This window comes from Anomaloglossus baeobatrachus, chromosome 4 (genome assembly GCF_048569485.1).
Source record: "Anomaloglossus baeobatrachus isolate aAnoBae1 chromosome 4, aAnoBae1.hap1, whole genome shotgun sequence".
NCBI classification, from domain to species: domain Eukaryota; kingdom Metazoa; phylum Chordata; class Amphibia; order Anura; family Aromobatidae; genus Anomaloglossus; species Anomaloglossus baeobatrachus.
The window spans coordinates 456,886,664-456,904,584 of record NC_134356.1 but is presented as its reverse complement, the minus strand read 5'-3'; positions in this window follow the sequence as shown (position 1 = coordinate 456,904,584).

Sequence of the window (17,921 nt, the reverse complement as noted above, 5' to 3'; positions counted from 1 at the left end):
CACAGACCATTGGGTTATTATTCTACTCATCTTGACACTGTGATAAAACGAGCTCCCTCATGTATCAGAGCAGTGGCTGCCTGTGCAGTACTAAAAGAAAAAATTGCTGATTTGGTATTGGACAATATCTTAGAAATACAGGCACCTCACTGTGCAAGAATTGTTACTCCAGGCGCGAACAAAACATTTATCAGTGAGCAGACTAACAAAATATGAGGTAGCTTTACTTGCACCTCCAAACGTCACAATTAAAAGGTGCACAGTGTTGAACCCAGCTACCCTGTTACCTGAAACAGATGATGATCTGACAAACGAGAATGGGCACAATTGCTTTGAGCTGATGGACATGGAGACACAGCCTTTGGCAAATGTCCAAGAGACACCAATTGATAATGCAGACCTAGAGCTTTATGTTGATGGGTCTCGTTTTTATCAAGATGGAGCACCACATACTGGTTATGCCATAGTAAGCCAGCATGAGGTCCTCAAAAGTGAAGCACTACCTGCTGGGATGTCTGCACAGGAGGCTGAATTAAAGGCTTTAGCAGAAGCATGCATTTTAGCAGAGGGCCTTGATGTCAACATTTTCAATGATAGCCGTTATGCTTTTGGGATATGCCATGACTATGGCCCAATATGGAAAAGCTGACAGTTTGTGGGTGCCTCGGGTAAGCTCATCAAGAATGCAGATCTAGTGGCTCAACTCCTCAGAGCACTAGAGCTACCGAAGAAGGTGGCTGTAATAAAAGGTACAAGTTCACACCAAAGAGCGTACCAAAGAAGCTGAAGGGAATAACCAATGCTTTGCTTCCCCTCCTGGCCGTCCCTGCACCACCACTGCTGTTCCAGCACGTCCAGGACTCATCAGGCGTCTCCTTCAGCCATCCTCTGCTCTAGCACAGCTTCCCACCTCTCCCTTGATGACATTTGCTGCAATATGTGATACCCTCATCTTGTTTCTCTGTGATGGTTGTCTAGGTGACCCGTGATTCCTAGCATCCTTGCCATTGAGCAACAGCCTTGAAAAAGGTGTCAAAACCAAAACGTCGGGTGTTGCTTCTGTTTAGGGTTCACATTTTGCAGTTTGTCAATAAAAAACACTTTGCATGCATTCTCCCTCTCTTCATCATTGGAGTGCGTGGGTTATACTTATATTTTGTACTACTATTTACCCAGAGCACCTAGTCTATGACAGTCTGAGCCAGACTTTATCTTTTATACTAACATTTTCACCGATAGCCGTTATGCTTTTGGGATATGCCATGACTATGGCCCAATATGGAAAAGCAGACAGTTTGTGGGTGCCTCCGGTAAGCCCATCAAGAATGCAGATCTAGTGGCTCAACTCCTCAGAGCACTAGATATCCTGAAGAAGGTGGCTGTAATAAAGGTACAAGCTCACACCAAAGAGCATACCAAAGAAGCTGAAGGGAATAACCAAGCATACACAGCAGCTAAAGCAACTGCTTTGCTTCCCCTCCTGGTAGAGATATACACGGTGCAAGTGTGCTCCGGGAGGGTAGAGCCTGAACTTTTACTCAGCCTGCAAAAACAGGCCTCCAAGCAGGAGAAAGAAGAATGGAAGCGTACTGGTGCCCTGAAGAAGGATGGTCTATGGATGGAGGGTGCAAAATGTTGCCTTCCTAGAGCACTGTACTCTATGATGTGCGGTCTCTCCCATGGGCCAACTCCCCAATCGATGGACACAATGGCAGATCAGGTAAGGAAACATTGGGTGGCACCAGGGTTCAACTATGCTGCTGCTAGATACGTACAGGGTTGCATGGTCTGCGCATGTCACAATGTGGGAAAATACGGTGAAGGTACCTATGAAATGTACACCAAGGCCATTATATCCATTCCGGAGACTGCAAATAGACTTTATTCAGCTTCCAAAGGTAGGCACCTATGAGTATGTGCTGGTCTGTGTGGACATATTCTCTTCTTGGCCCGAAGCTTGGGCTACCGCAAAAGCGAACACGCGCATAGTCGCAAAAAAACTAATCTCCGAAGTGGTATGTAGGTATTGAGTACCAGAGGTCATAGAGAGTGATTGAGGCAGTCATTTTACCTCACAGGTTTGTCAGGAGGTTTCACAAGCTCTAAGAATAGAGAAGGCTTTTCATGATCCTTACCATCCGCAGAGTAGCGGAAAGGTTGAAAGGTTAAATGGGACTTTGAAACTAAAAATCCAAAAAGCCATGGCAGAAACAGAAAAGCCATGGACAGAGTGTCTTCCAATAGCATTGTACTCAGTAAGGATCACCCCAAACAAAAAGACTGCGTTAAGTCCATATGAGGTGCTGTTTGGAGGACCGCCAAAAACTGGCTTATATTTTCCTCAACGTTTACAAGCATTGCTTTCTGATATGACAACGTATGTGCAATCTTTACAAAATGTATTGCATCAAATTCAAAAACGTGTTTTCAGTTCCATTTCAGATCCCTCCTGTTTGGAAGGTACATATTCCCTTAAGCTTGTGGATTGGGTGGTGATCCGGAAGCACGTGAGGAAAAGCTTGGATCCTAGATTTGAGGGACCATTCCAAGTCCAACTCATCACCCCAACTTCAATTAAAGTTGAGGGAAAAACGATTTGGATCCATGCATCCCACTGCAAGAAGGTTCACAAAGACTAAAGAAATGGTATTAGGGAAGTATCGTGTACTGCTCCTCTTTCTGTAATTTACTTTCCCTTCAGGAATAAATAGTGATAATACACTCAAACCATGGCAGAAAGCTGTGGTGCAACAGAAAGAGGTAGCAGAGCAAAGTGAATCGCAGGGGGTGAGGTACCTAAACAATGGGATAACAAATTTGTGATGTATCATGACTATATAGTAAAGGCTCGCAATCTGTCAAATTGTTGGATATGCTCACATGCACCCATTGCAGCAAAAACCATGACTTATTTTGTGACCCCCATTTCAGAAAGTGAATTAACGGGTACAAAATGTTGGAAAATGCAGGCTTTAGAGTTAAATGATAAGCAAAGTAAAACTTCTGCACCTCTTCCTACAACAGGGTGGACAGACTAACCTTGGCTCCAAATAAATTTAACAAAGTCGAAAAGCCAAGGTAAAAATACAGATGAGATTTTTGAATTTAAGGAAAATGATGGGTCATGGATGAGCAAGGAGACAAATCAAAAGGTATTTGGGAAAGGTACCCACTCAAACTGAAAATTAGTTTTGCAATAAAAAATCCCACCCCGTTAACAAGTACTGGAAATCAGTATTGTAATAAGTAACCTTGTCTTCAGAGATTCATAAATGAAACCAATTGGTCAAGAGCATATAGATTCGAACATGGTGATACTGATAGTTGTGCAAACCGCAGTGCAATATACATAGATGCAAACACTGAAGAAGGTCAGTTGGGTGATGGAGCAGCGGAAATGTCGATGGCCATTAATACTGAACCATATTGCATGCCTTTTCAATATTATAAATCAGTTACTACTAATCTGGAGGACTCTTGGTGTTTGTATCATGAAACTTTGCGATTCGTATCAGTGGTAATGGCATTGTTAAGTGAGTACGAGTTTGAACTTCCAAAAGGTATATATATTGTCTGTGAAGAAAAGGCGTACAGATGGATCCCCAAGGGGGCGGAGGGAACTTGTACATTAGCCAGATTGGAACCTGCAACATGGGTATGGAATGATAATGATTTTCCATATAAAAACATTCCCCAGCATATGCTTGCAAAACGTGACATTGAGACAAATTCTGATAAACAGACACAAAAGCATTTATTCAGTACTCCATGGTATGCACAAGCAGGCATGGTTTTAACAGGCCCACTGGGAGTAATGTTTGGAAAAATGAGAAATGCCCAAATGATTCAAGAACTAGGAGATATTTTTGATAATGTGACTGATCTATTATTTGATGCATTAAATATAGAATCAGCCAAAACCAAACAACTCATTATCATTACCAATCAACACTCGATGGTACTTGATTACCTCACTGCTTCAAGTGGAGGCTTTTGTCAGGTGGTGGGACCTTCATGCTGTCACTTCATCAATCCTGAAGGACTAATGCAGGTTACACATGACATAAACCAAGCAGGCTAATGCATTGAGTGAACTGCCTTTTCCCTCATGGCTCTCATGGTTAAACCCACTAAATTTATTGAAGGATGTGGGTGGATGGATCACTGGGATAATACATTATGTGATTCAAGGAGCTTTTGTAATATTGGTAGTTGCAGTGCTGATAAAACTGTTTGTAATGCTTGTGAAGAAAATTCTAGGAGCTAATTGTAACTTTTTCAGGAAAATATAATCTTAAAAAGGAGAAAACTATTGATACTGAATCCCTCCAAACCTAAGTAATGATGACAAAAACAACCACAAAGAGATGCAGATGTATAATATGTGATAAAGAGACCCTAGTGGACTTGGCAGACTGCACCTACTGCGGAAGTCCTGTGGAACTGATTGACCAGATGAAACCAGAGTTGACCAAGATGCAAGAAAGTCAACAAAATGAGAACTTTAATACTGTGTAAAACACCATAAAGTGTGTGATATATAAACACACTACACCGATTACATATATCACATTTACATATGCTCAAATAAACTATATAATAACCATATGTATTATATGTAACACTATCATATACATAGTTATGAATACATTCTCCTCTGTTCTACATATATGGTCAGTGGATAGGATGGGTATAGAGAAAACGTAGGCCGATCCCACAGAGCATGTTTGAATGGCAGGACCCCATAATGCCCGTAGGGAAAGCCTTGTGTATTGTGAAGTAGGACAACCTCTGCGGTCTACCCTATAGGAAGGGACAGATAGTTATTGGATAGAACATAATTAATCAAAAGAGGGGAATTGTTAGAGAAGCCATTTTGTCTTGTTCACCATTTAGTCAGCTCTTACATAACAGTTTATGATATCATTATGTTCTAATGAGAAACTTTTACAAAAAAAAACATCTACTACAAATAACATGTCTCTTTCTTAGAATATGTTCTCTTACAAATATGTATTTTTCTCAGAATAAGTTGTCTCTTTCCCAAAATATGTCTTATTGTTTAATGATTTGGCATTAATATCATATACCTTGAAACTTCTATATCCTTTTTTGAGTCTAATATTGTTCATTATTTGGCCCAATGCTCTCTTCCTGACATAATAGGACATGATATTTCCTGGAAACATGATTTCGACAGAATCTTTATTTCCCAGAAGTGATAAAGATTAACCTTGACATATGACATATGGTAAACACCTAAAATTTATGACTGTATAATTATATCTCACATTATGTAAATCAGTCCAAGGGGTATATAAAGCCTCTTGTTTCTTGTAATAAACCAGTGTATATGGCTTTGGCAAGTTATAGACTGGTCTGTTTTGATTTGTTCAAGCGTCTCCACTCAGAATCGGCAGATCCAATCCAAGCTACCTGAGAGGAATAGAGTCCACGGCTCTAACACACATAGGTACAAGATTAGACACAAAAAATTCTGGCAACGCAATTCTGGCTTCCAAGGGCCTTAGTCTTTGCTTGAGTGATCGTAGAAAGTCATGCAAATATATGCAATCTGCCACATAATTAAATACATGTACAATCAAAACAAATACAAAATACTGTAGATTAAAAATATGAATATACTTCACATACCAATGTCAATAACACAAGATTAAATCAGTCTTCATATTTGGTCCCATGGGATTCATCGTATTCAACATGAGAATCCAGTACACTTCCCTATTCAAAAGGGCTCTCCTACAGTCACTCCGATGAGCTGGCCTATTAACTCGTTCAATTGTACAAAGGGAGAGGTTGGTTTAATCCCCTGCGTGCATATGTAAAATGTGTTTGGATACATTAGACAGAGTAGGTGCATCAGGATTGATGCCATCTCTGAAATGTTTTCTGAATCTCTGCTTTAATATATGGATCGTGCATCCCACATAATATAAATCACAGGCGTTACACTGTAAACTACATCGTAGAGTTACAGTTCATAAATTGTCTTAGCTTGTATGTTTCTCTATCGACCATATTTTTGTAAATGTTCTACAAGCATATTTGCAACATGCACATTTAACTGATCCACTTTTTTAAAACCCATAAGTTTTTAACCATGTGTTCCTGCAATTCCCACTGCATAAAATGCTAGGCAATATAACTTTGCCCAAAGTGGAAGCTTTTTAAAATTAAAAACTGCACCCATTTGACACAAGAGCTCGTAGTTTGTCATCCTGAAAAAGAACTCACAGGTACTTCAATTTTTTGTTTGATTTGAGGAAATTCTTTCCTAAAAGTGTTAATGAAGATATAAAATCAACTTCTTTTATGAATAAGCCTATCATATCTCAACAATTCTTTTTTTTCTATATTTTTCATCTTGTTTTTGACATTTAATAAAGTCCAATAAGAATAGTTTTGATTTTTTTTGTTTATTGCAAATAAAAACTTCTCCCTGATAGAGATGAGCAGACTCATTGAAGATTGCGTTTGGCGGGTTCAGCAGGACTTTATATAAAGTTCAGTTCAGGACTTCACATGAACCCATTGGAACTGATTGATGTACAGTTTGGCTCTCCGCCCACATACAGCCAGCCATAAGCCACAAGGGAGGGAAGGCGGGTTTTTTGTTGTGCACATTACATCTGATAATGCAGTTTTTTTTATTCCATTTGCAAGCCATTCAAACACTGCAAGTGGCTTGCACTGGGCAGAGCACCAAGCGTACCCAAGTACACCGATGCTCGCTCGAGTGGTTAGCATATGTAAAGTAGCCAAACTCCAAATTCGAACACTAATTTTTATGTAACGTCTGTGTTCACTACGAACACCGAATATTACTGTTTGGGTTCACTCATCTCTACTTCCCGATGATAAATGTCATTATCAGTGCAATTTCAACGGGCATGTTTGAGCTCTCCAATAGGGATGCCCTTGATGGTTTCTAAAATGGCATGAGTCTGCACTAAAAATACTATTCCGAGAGACTTACTTGCAATACGTACATGTGTTGAGCCGTTTAGAGCCCACATCAGATGTTAATTTAAAATCCAACAAACTTATGGATTCCTTTTGCCAAATGTATGTGAATTTTAGATTATCAAATTATTTGAAGAATAATCTGTGCAATGTGTGGCACGGTCATCTCAGGGCTTGACTAGATAAGGATAGTCATCAATGAAATGACTTTACCACAACAAATACTGAAGAAAAAAAAATTAGAGGCAGCCCTACTTCTTTTCCACTTCTGTGTGACAGCAGTCTGGGCAAGCATGCCCAGATTACATTTAACTCTCTTCTCTGCCTACTTTACACTGCAGTGCTTTCATCTGACAAGCAATGCAATGTGCAGATCATTAGATAGTACATAACAGTGATATACATAGTAAATTGAAGATAGTTCATTGGCATTATGCAGCAAGACTGCTTTTAGACTTGTTTTGGATGAATCGATGAGGAGTCTCAATTTTTCTAAATTAAGAAATACCTTCAGTGCATCCATTAGACTGTTGATGTTGTTCCATGCCACAAGATCGCCCTCCATTAAGAAGTATTAGACAAGATCTTTATCACGGTAGTGGAATAATGAAATGTGAACATCGCCCGCTAGAAGACTCCACGGCTGTTGCCTAGAACCTAAGAGCTCATGTCGCCGGCAGAGGAGGGGACGCTGCGCTCTCCCACTGATCGGGTCCGGCTGCTGCTGCATGGTGGTGGCTCGAGCGGTGGGCCGGATCCCGGGGACTCGAGCGGCGTTCCTCGCCCGTGAGTGAAAAGGGGATTTTGATTGTGGGGGTTTTGGTTATTGTCCGTGACGCCACCCACGGTTGCGGTGATATTGGTGACACCACCGCTGCTCTAGACGGGGATCCCGGGAGCGGTGACAGGGAGAAGCTTAGTTGTTATTTCTCCCCTCCGTGGGTAGGGGGGTTGGTTGTCCCGGGGCCCGGTGATGGGGTAGGGATGGATGGCAGGCGGGTTACGGGGCCTGGTGAGGTGCAGGGTCAGCGTTGTGCCGCACGGCACGGTGGTACTCACTCAGCCAATGATGAAGACACAGTTCTCGGTAAAACACACGGCTGGATGGACGGGTCCCACAGACGGCTGCGGTAGTTTTTCCCCTGACCCTGGTGGTAGTGTAAGTCCTTTCTTTCGCCTCCGTGCATGCTCCTCCTGCACTCCAGTTTCCAGCTGGCTCCCCGGTTTGGTACCGGTGGGCCACCGCCCAGCCCTGGCTACCAACGGTTCCACCAACTGTCTTCCCGGCTCCCACAGACGGCCACTACCGTCTGCCTCACTCTCTACCCGAGGGTCCTAGGCTCCAACCTAGGCCCCTGTCTGCTTCTGTCTCCCTGCAGACCTCCTCTCTCCTACTCTGCCTGGACTTGTCTGGACCTGCTTCCTGCCTCAGGCCAGCCAGACTCTTCGGTGGGAGTGCCTATCTGCTTGACTCCGCCCACCTAGTGTGTCTGTCTGGACCCAAGGGAAGGAATCAGGTCTCACTGGGGGTGTCTGTTGTGAACTGCTGGGGGTGGGGGTGTGTGTGTTGTTCTCTGTGGCCCCTGGCTTGTCCAGGGTGCCACACTCAGCCTTACTCTTGGGCAGAGCCAAATCTCTAACAAGAGCATTGAGTTCACTTTGTTCTAAAAGGTGCGATTCAGTTGAGGTTGCGGACAGAAAGTCTGGGTCATAAGATGTAGATGCTTCATTACATTAAGCACACTTTTCTTACTCACTTGACTAGACTGAAAAATGTTTCTGGTACTTTTAGAAGTGACAGTTCTGTATGTGGTACTGAGCATACTGGAGATGGAATAATTGTATACTGTAAAGTCTACTTCAATTCATTGAAACAGCTTTTCTAATGGGGGCACCATGCAGAAATAACAATTGGTATTGTGATCGTTAGACGCTCTCCAGATCATTGGGACTGCAAAAAACATGTGCTTTCTAAAGGAAAGAACAAGGCATATCTGAAAAACATAGAGCAACATGTTAATATGTTACGTAACTGAGCTAAGAAATCCTAAAACTGTATATCTTACACAGACTGCATTTATAAAAGATGATGATGCAACTGTAATTAGGGTTACATCATCGGAGCGGAGTTGGCATTTTTGGTCACCCAAAGATAATAGGATACTGAAGGCTCAAAAGACTAAATAGATGATGTAATAAACTAGCTACAACCAATGCAATGATGATGAAATAATAAAGACACATTTTCTATAAGCCTGCATGAAATGTGCCATAAGTAATTATAACCTCCTCTTGATCTTAAAAATTAGAGCCAATCAGCAAATTTAAGCATCCCCAACTTAGTTAAGTTCAACTGTTTTCATCTTTCACCTAATGCAGCTATAGAATAGTGTAAGTAAAGCTTTGCTGGTCTTCTTGTAGCGTTCACCTTTCTTGTGAAAATAAATTATTTTCTCTCAGGTCTTTTGACATTTCTCTTCCATGTGGTGCCATTGCCGACTGCATGAAATGGGAAGAGTATTTTCTGATAAGGAACATCCTTTTATAGTAACTATCTGCTGGAACACCCTTTAATGAATTCAGCCAACTATCTTTGGCTGAATTCTTGGTAATTAGATTTTTCTAGGGTGTATTCATTTTTTTGCAACTTGGGTTTGAATTTGCTGGGAAAACTTTTTGGGGGTGTCTGTAAAATAAAATATTGTTTGCAATCAATGGCCCACACTTGGGAGTATTTTCTAGTATAGTATCCCATAGAAAAATCTGTTAAGATGTACTCATTTATGCTGAGAAATACTGATCTATAGGAATATACTGTACTTTTCTTTTAGTTTTGGAAACAGAAGTTCCTTTTCAGGAATAAGAAATATGCTGAGTGATTAATGTCCTGTTGGTGGAACAAGTGTTTCGGCTTATGTGCAGTCGCTTTCCAAAGTATATTTTTAAGTAGGGCTGTATGATCTTAAAAGACAAAAAAATTTTTTATTTTTTAAACTTAAGGACAAATTTAGATTTTAATCTGGATGGGGCTTAGGCTACTTTCACACATCCAGTTTGAGCAGTGCGGCTCAATCCGGTTGTGAAACCTATGCAACGGATGCGGCGAAAACACAGCATCCTTTGCATAAGTTTTTACATGCGGCCCGTCCGTTTTTTTCCAGTTGCGGCACGCTACTGAGCATGCGCAGTGAAAAAAAAACGCATGCGGCGGCCGGATGCGTTTTTTTCCGCATCGCGCCGCATCCGGCGTCCATAGGCATGCATTGAAAAATGCGCCGCAGCAGCCGGATGCGGCGCGATGCGTTTTTTTTGCCGGACAAAAAAACGTTGCAAGCTACGTTGCCTCCGGCCGCCACTTTAACTAATTTTGCCGCATCCAGAAAAAAACGGATGCAACGCAAAGCCATGAGGTACAATCCGGTAACAATGCAAATCTATGGGGATAAAACGGATGCGGTACCGGATCAGTTTTACCCGTTTTTTTCCGGATTGTACCTGATGAAAAAAAACTGATGTGTGAAAGTAGCCTTAGTGTGAGTATATCACCAGCCATCATACAAATTATATTCTGTACCATAGAAAGTCTGAATATGGGCAATTTTATTAAAAGGTGTGTCTCACATTTGAATCATCTTATGCATGCAGACTCATAAGGAATGAAAATCTTGATCAATTAGTCCCCATAGCATAGCTTGTTAAGTGCCACTTAGAATGTCGTTTCCCCTACAGTTTACAGTCTAAAGACTATATTATTCTGCTTTTGAGTGGCAACAAACTTCATCATATCAATCCTATGATCCCATAATCTGTTATAATATGTTAGCTGTGCAGATATGATTGTCTCTAGATGCTAAACTTCAACCATTTTGTGTGGAATAACCTTCAAAAAAATGCAAAGTTGAAAAATTGAGGGTTTTTTTTCCCCAAAACGTTCCTCAAATCTCAATCACTGAATCAATTTGTGTTTTCGATGATTCATTTTATTATTGAACAATTACAGTGCTGTCGGGCAATGCAAAAGATAGATATTCAGCTTTCAAGTTTATTAAAGAAAATAAAAGTGAAATATTGTCTTTCTTAGAAGAATATCTGTGTATTATTTTTTTGGCAACTATTAATGAGCAGAATTATTATGCAACTAAATTAAAATAGTAAGTTTTGTAGTCCAATTGTTTATTTTCATCTGTTCAACTGAGAATAATAACTAAATTCAAAATGTAGAAAAAAAGTAGTCCGGTGAGGAAAAGGCCATCTCATTCTTTCATCGTTAGGGTACGCTCACACGAGCGTGAAAATTGGACGAGTGGAATGCGAGAAATTCTCGCATTGCACTCTGACCAATGTTAGGCAATGAGGTTGAGCTGTTGGTCAGCTTTTCTCGCATCCAGATTCTGGATGCGAGAAAAGCGGCAGCATGCTGCGTTTTGCTGCTACCGCCGTATCTCTCGCACCCATTCAAGTGAATGGATGCGAGAGATACATCGGACTGCACTCGGATGTTATCCCAGTGCAGTGCGATCTACGCACAGGCTGACAGTGGAGGAGATGGGAGGATTAACCCCTCCCTCTCCTCCGCAGCGCCTGCACTCAGCTTCACAGCTGTGACCCGATCGCAAGATCGGGTTACAGTCGCATGACACTCGGCTCATGCTCGCAGCAGAGCCTGAGCCGGGGGACATTAGCATATCGCATCCGATGCTCTCGCATCGGATGCCATACGCTCGTGTGAGTCCAGCCTTAAGGCTATATACGCACGCTACATTTTTTTCTCTCGTTTTTTTTTTTGGTGCAGTTTTGTTATCAGAACTCTCACTTTTGACTTCCTAGCAAAGTCTATGAGAAGTCAGATTTGCTGTGCGCACGTTGCAGTTTATCAGCAGGTTTGTTTTTTTTTTTTTACAAAATTTTGTGACAAAGAAGCAGCATGTTCATTTTTCTTGCATTTTTGTCAACATTTGTTATCTATTGAAGTCAATGAGGGGATGAAAAACGCATTGCAAAACGCATGGTTACAAATTGTTTGCGTTTTGCATACGTTTTACCCTCTATTTTGTCAACAAAAGCACAGCTCATGAACTTCATTCCAGAATGATAAATTAAACGCTGGAGTAATTTTGGCATATCAGTGTCTCACACTCTGTCTCTCTCCAAGCGCTACATACTTACAGATGTGACGCGGCTGTCACACTGCTCCCGCGGCCTCTCATTCTTCCCTACTGCTCTTTAGCCTCATTACATATTTACTGCACCCACTCATTAAGCTCATCATTCACTACTTCCATCAGTCTGTAATTGTTTGCAGTTAGACGCGCCCCCATACTGAGTGACAGCTGTCTGATTGCAACCAATCACAGCTGCTGGTGAGCGGGTCTATATCATACAGTACAATAAGTAATTTAAAAAAAATTGTGTAGGTCCTGACATCCTGCATTACTAATCTGTAAGTGAAGGTAAATAAACACAAACACCCAAAAAATAATTTATTTGAAATAATAAAAGACAAAAAAGCATTTTTACTACTTTAACACTCCAAACACCTCTCCAGGTCTGACGTAATCCACACGAGGTCCCACAGCGCTTCCTGATCTGCTACATCTAAAGCTCACAGCGGCAAGTGCCATAGAACAAGATTGCTCGCTGTGAGCTCCACGCAGCAACTGAAGTGAGTTGCGTTATCAGCGGTGACGTCCCTCAGGTTAGCTGCAGCCACAGCTGAAGTCCTCCCATCTGTGACAGCAATTCACCAGAGTGATTGAAATGAGCAGCACGATCAGCGGTGCAGTCACTCAAATGATTTCAGGTCACAGCTGGAGGACTCGCCTGAGTGAAGTCAGCACTGATCGTGCGGCTCTATTCAGTCATGGCCTGAACCTTGCAGCGGTGAACTCGAGATGTCAATGCTGCGAAACACGTGGTATCGCGAGACCCACAACTGTGATGTCAGGGGTTCACCAGATTTTATTCTGATTGCCAGCTGTGAGTGCACACAGAGCTGCACAGTCATGTTCTAGGACTCTCGCTGTAACAGGACAGGGATGTAGCAGAGCTGAATCGCTGTGGAACCTCGTGTGGATTGCATCAGACCTGCAAGGGTGTTTGGGGGTTAATCAAGTGGTGAAAGAGGAGGCTTTCTGTATTTTATTCCAAATAAAGGATTTTTAGGGGGTTTATTTACTTTCACTTACAGATTAGTGATGGGGGTGGGGTCTCAGACAACTGCCATCACTAATCTCAGACTTAGTGGCAGCTATGGGCTGCTATTAAGTCCTTATTACCCAGATTTCCACCACACCAGAACAATCAGGAAGATCTGGGTCCAGCGTCAGAATTAGCACATCTTATGGATGCCCCACTTTTGGGGCAACTGAGGGTTGCTATGGTTAGGCTGGAAAGGGCCAAATAACCATGGCCTTTCCAACTCTAATAATATCAGCCCCCAGTTGTCTGCTATACCTTGGCTGGTTTTAGAAAAGCCAGAGGAACCCACGTCATTTTTCTCTTTTTTTTTAAAAAAAGCATGGGATCCCCTCTATTTTTCATAACCAGCCAAGGTACAGCAGACAGCTGGGGGTTGCAGCCTGCACAGCTGCTGCTGTTCCTGTGCTGGATATGAAAAACAGGGGGTCCCCACGTCCTGTCTTTACCAAAAATAACAAACAAACAGGTGGCCAAGCTAGCTATCGCTCTATCAGGCTATATTGTTATTTCTTTCTATTTTATATGTTCTATCTATTCTAGCTATCAATTATCATATCCTATCATATTTGGTTTCTACTTTAAAATACTCAACAAAAACGCACCAAAAAAAGCACCAACCTTACAAGCATTTATTTATTTTTTTTTTTTACATTTCCAGGCTCTCTGTGACAAGGAGCTGTTTTAGTTGGTTTGTGTGCAGAAAAAAACTGCAGCATGCACATACAGCCTGAGGACTCATGCGCACATAACTGCTCAATATTCTGCAGTGATTTGACAGCACATGTGCGCGTCAAATCGCTGCAGAAACACTGCATAATGGATGCAGTTTTTTTGTACAAAAAAAGCCGATTTCATGCGCTATGGCTGCTGACCCCACCATAGACAGAGTGGGAGCTGCATCCATAGCGCACAAATTAATTGACATGCTCATTTTATGAACGCACGGATTTGGGTCAAAATTTTAGCACCCAAATCGCTGCGTTCATAAAAGCATCGTGAGCACGTGTCATGCACAATCTTCATAGATTGTGCAGGGGACGCAGGATGCATGCATTTACACTGCAGTGCAATATGCAGAGTAAATCCATGCAATTACACAACGTGCGCACGAGCCCTGAGGCCTCTCCTGGGAGCCAAGACTTAGGCGGGCTTTACACGCTGCGACATCGCTAGCAATTGCTAGCGATGTCGAGCGCGATAGCACCCGCCCCGTCGCACATGCGATATGTGGTGATTAGTGCCGTAGCGAACATTATCGCTACGGCTGCGTCACACGCACATACCTGGTCGGTGATGTCGCTGTGACCACCGTACAATATCTCCTTCAAGGGGGAGGTGCGTTCGGCGTCACAGCGACGTCACTAAGTGGCCGGCCAATAGAAGCGGAGGGGCGGAGATGAGCGGGACATAACATCCCGCCCACCTCCTTCCTTCCTCATTGTCGGTGGAGTAAGGTAAGGAGATGTTCGTCATTCCAGCGGTGTCACACATAGCGATGTGTGGTGCTGCAGGAACGACAAACAACATCGTACCGGCAGCAGCAGCGATATTATGAAAAGGAGCAACGTGTCACCGATCAACGATTTTTGACGTTTTTGCGATCGGTGATCGTCGCTCCTAGGGTTTACACGCTGCGATGTCGGTAACGGCGCCAGATGTACTTCACTAACGGTGTGACCCCGACAATATATCGTTACCGATATCGCAACGTGTAAAGCCCGCCTTAGAGTACTTCGAAGCACAGCATTGTCCTAAATAAAAATCATGGTTTTCTTTAAAAATGTAAACTTTTTCCTGTTCCACTGGTTGAAGAAAGTGTCTTCTATAAACTGTAAATAGGTTTGAGAGTTTAATTTGAGTCCATCATTAATAATACAAAGCCCACTACAATACATCACCTTCACCTTGCTGATGTTTGTGTCGAGTGGTGGTATGTGCCAGTTACTGATCTACACCCATGGGCCCAACCATCTTAACTTATCTCATCAGTCCGTAAAACTAAAATTTCTTAGCCAGTCTTGAGGTTTCATCTTGTGTCTTGTTCAGTGGTGGTTTAGTTTCAGCCTTCCTTACCTTGGTCATGTGTCTAAGCACTGAACACCTTGTACTTCTGGGCAATCCAGGGAGGTTGCAGTTCTGGAATATGACCACACTGGAGGATAATCTGTTCCTAGTCACACTTCTTAGCACATGGGCTAAGACATGGGCGTGACGGCATTGGGTTAATCTATCTCCATTCTTTCAACCTTGCACTCACCACCCATTCCTGCTGTAAAGTGAGCCTAAGGCTATGTCCACACTTTGCGTCGAGGTAGTTGCAGTTGAAAACGCATCCTCTGGCAGAAATGGTATTTGCCAAAGTTGCTTTTGACAACGAAAACGCGATAAATACGCATGCGTATTTACCGCGTTTTACCCGCGTTTTTAGCGCTTTTTACATGCTTTCCATTGCTTAAAGACAGATGCGTTTTGATTACAAACACACTACTAAATAAAGTTTTAACATACAAACACTATGAAAAAAGGAAAAAACATGAAAACAAAAATAAATCTTCTAAATCATAACGAAAATAGATTTAATATAATTATAGCGGTTTTATACTATTTATGGCTAAAATAACAAATTAATATTTTTCATTAATTTAATTGTCGGACTATGCGTGTGTAAAGGGACATATCATTCCATTATTTTGATGTCATAAATGCATGCGTTTATGTAGTCCAAAACGCATGTTTTCTGCACCTAAAAAGCATGTAAAACGCTGGAATTTTGATGTTGCTTGCTTTTTGCAACTTTTCATTGACTTTAATGTTAGCAAAACGCAGCCCAAATGGCAAAAACAATTGACATGCTGCTCCTTTGAACGCGGAGTTTTTGACCAAAATTATGCAAATTAAACGCAGCATTTTGATCAGCAAAGTGCACACAAGAAATCCCTATTTCCCATAGACTTTGCTTGAAAATCAAAACGCATGCATTTTGGCATGAAAATGCTGCAGTTCAAAACGCTGCTGAAACGCAGGTAAAAACGCAAAGTGCGGACACAGCCTAAGTCACACCCAACAAAGCATACACTTGCTTGATACACAACACTCCTCCACCACTTAAACAAATTGGGTACTGAGTCCCCAAAATACACACTGCTGTCCGACTGTCAAAAGGACAAGCTATTCACGAAAGGCTATGGATTCTTTAGAGCATAAAAGGACCAACTTAAAGCTTTAATATAAAAAAGTGCTAATGTGGCGCCCTGGACAAGCCAGGACGTCACAGGTACTGCAACAACACACCCTACACCCTGGTTAGGAACACCGAAGTCAAACACAAATCCTTGTTGCCTTCCTCCAGGGACTGATGTCCACACCAGGTGGGGCAGAGCCAGGTGGTTGACTCCACCCACCGAGGAGTTCACAGTCCTGGAGGTGGGAAAAGGAGACAGAACAGTTTAGGAGTTGTAGAGTGAGGAAGTAGTAGTGGAGGAACTGACTGGCCGTATCCGGGTACGTGGCCCGGGCACCTGACAGCAAGGTTGGCAGACGGTGGTGACCATCTGCAGGAGAGGCCGATTGACGCACAACCGTGAGGACCGGGGACGGGCGGTGGCCCGCCGGTACCGAACCGGGGAGCGAAGAGAAGCCAGCACCATCTGGCAGAGCCTACGGACCCCGACCAGGCTAGAAGTCACCGTAAGACCGGTCAAATCCGTCAGCGACGGGAACCTCCGGGGTTTCCCAGCAGTAAAGACCCGACTGAAGGCAACCGCCCAAACCGTGAGGGAGATAAAGCTACCGCCAGAGCTAGAGCTCCCAGGGCCAGAGCCTGCGGGCAAAGGAAGGGCTCCCCTAGTCAACATACCGCTGGGGAGTGGGCTATCAGTGGGAAGCCATTGGGGCCGAGAACAGAACACCGGTGCAGGGAGACAGTTACCGCCAACCTACCGGGAGTGACTGCCGCAGCCGTCTGTGGGACTCGTCCATCCAGCCGTTTGTTTTACCGGAGACTCCGTGTGCATTACTGGCTGAGTAAGTACCACCGTGCCGTCTGGCCAAGCGCTGCCCCGCGACCCTGCACCCGGCCAGGTCCCGCAACCCACCTTCCGACCTCCACCACCGGGCCCCGGGACCACCAAAAACCCCCTACCCACGGAGGGGAGAAAACATCCCAGCTGCTCCCTGTCAAGGCTCCCGGGATCCCCGTACAGAGCAGCGGTGGTGTCCCAACCTCACCACAAACCGTGGGTGGCGTCACGGACAATACCCCTACACCAAACCACCCCTTTCACTCACGGGCGAGGAGCGCCGCTCGAGTCACCGAGCAAGCGAGCGAGCAGCAGCCGGACCCGAGCAGTGGGTGAGAGCAGCGTCCCCTCCTCCGCCCGCGACACTAACAAGAAAATAAGAAAAGAAAATGAAGTGACAAACACATAAGCAAACAGTTATAAAATAAAAAGAAGAAACCACAGAAAGCAGCTAAACGTTTCGATATATAGTTCCAATTCAGTCCCTTACAGGCAATCGGTCAACAGGTTTTTGCTATGTAGTCTTATCAAGGTTGGGAATTTAGAAGAGACCACAAAATGGGGTCCCTCGTCTGGGTCACAGAGGCCAGAGGTCAAATCAAATCTGTGCAGATATTAATGAATCAGACAGTGAGACATGTTCATTGTTTGAGCAAAAGCAGACTTCTGTCTCGTGTATTAAAAAGACTCGTGATATACAATACAACATTCGACTTCGAC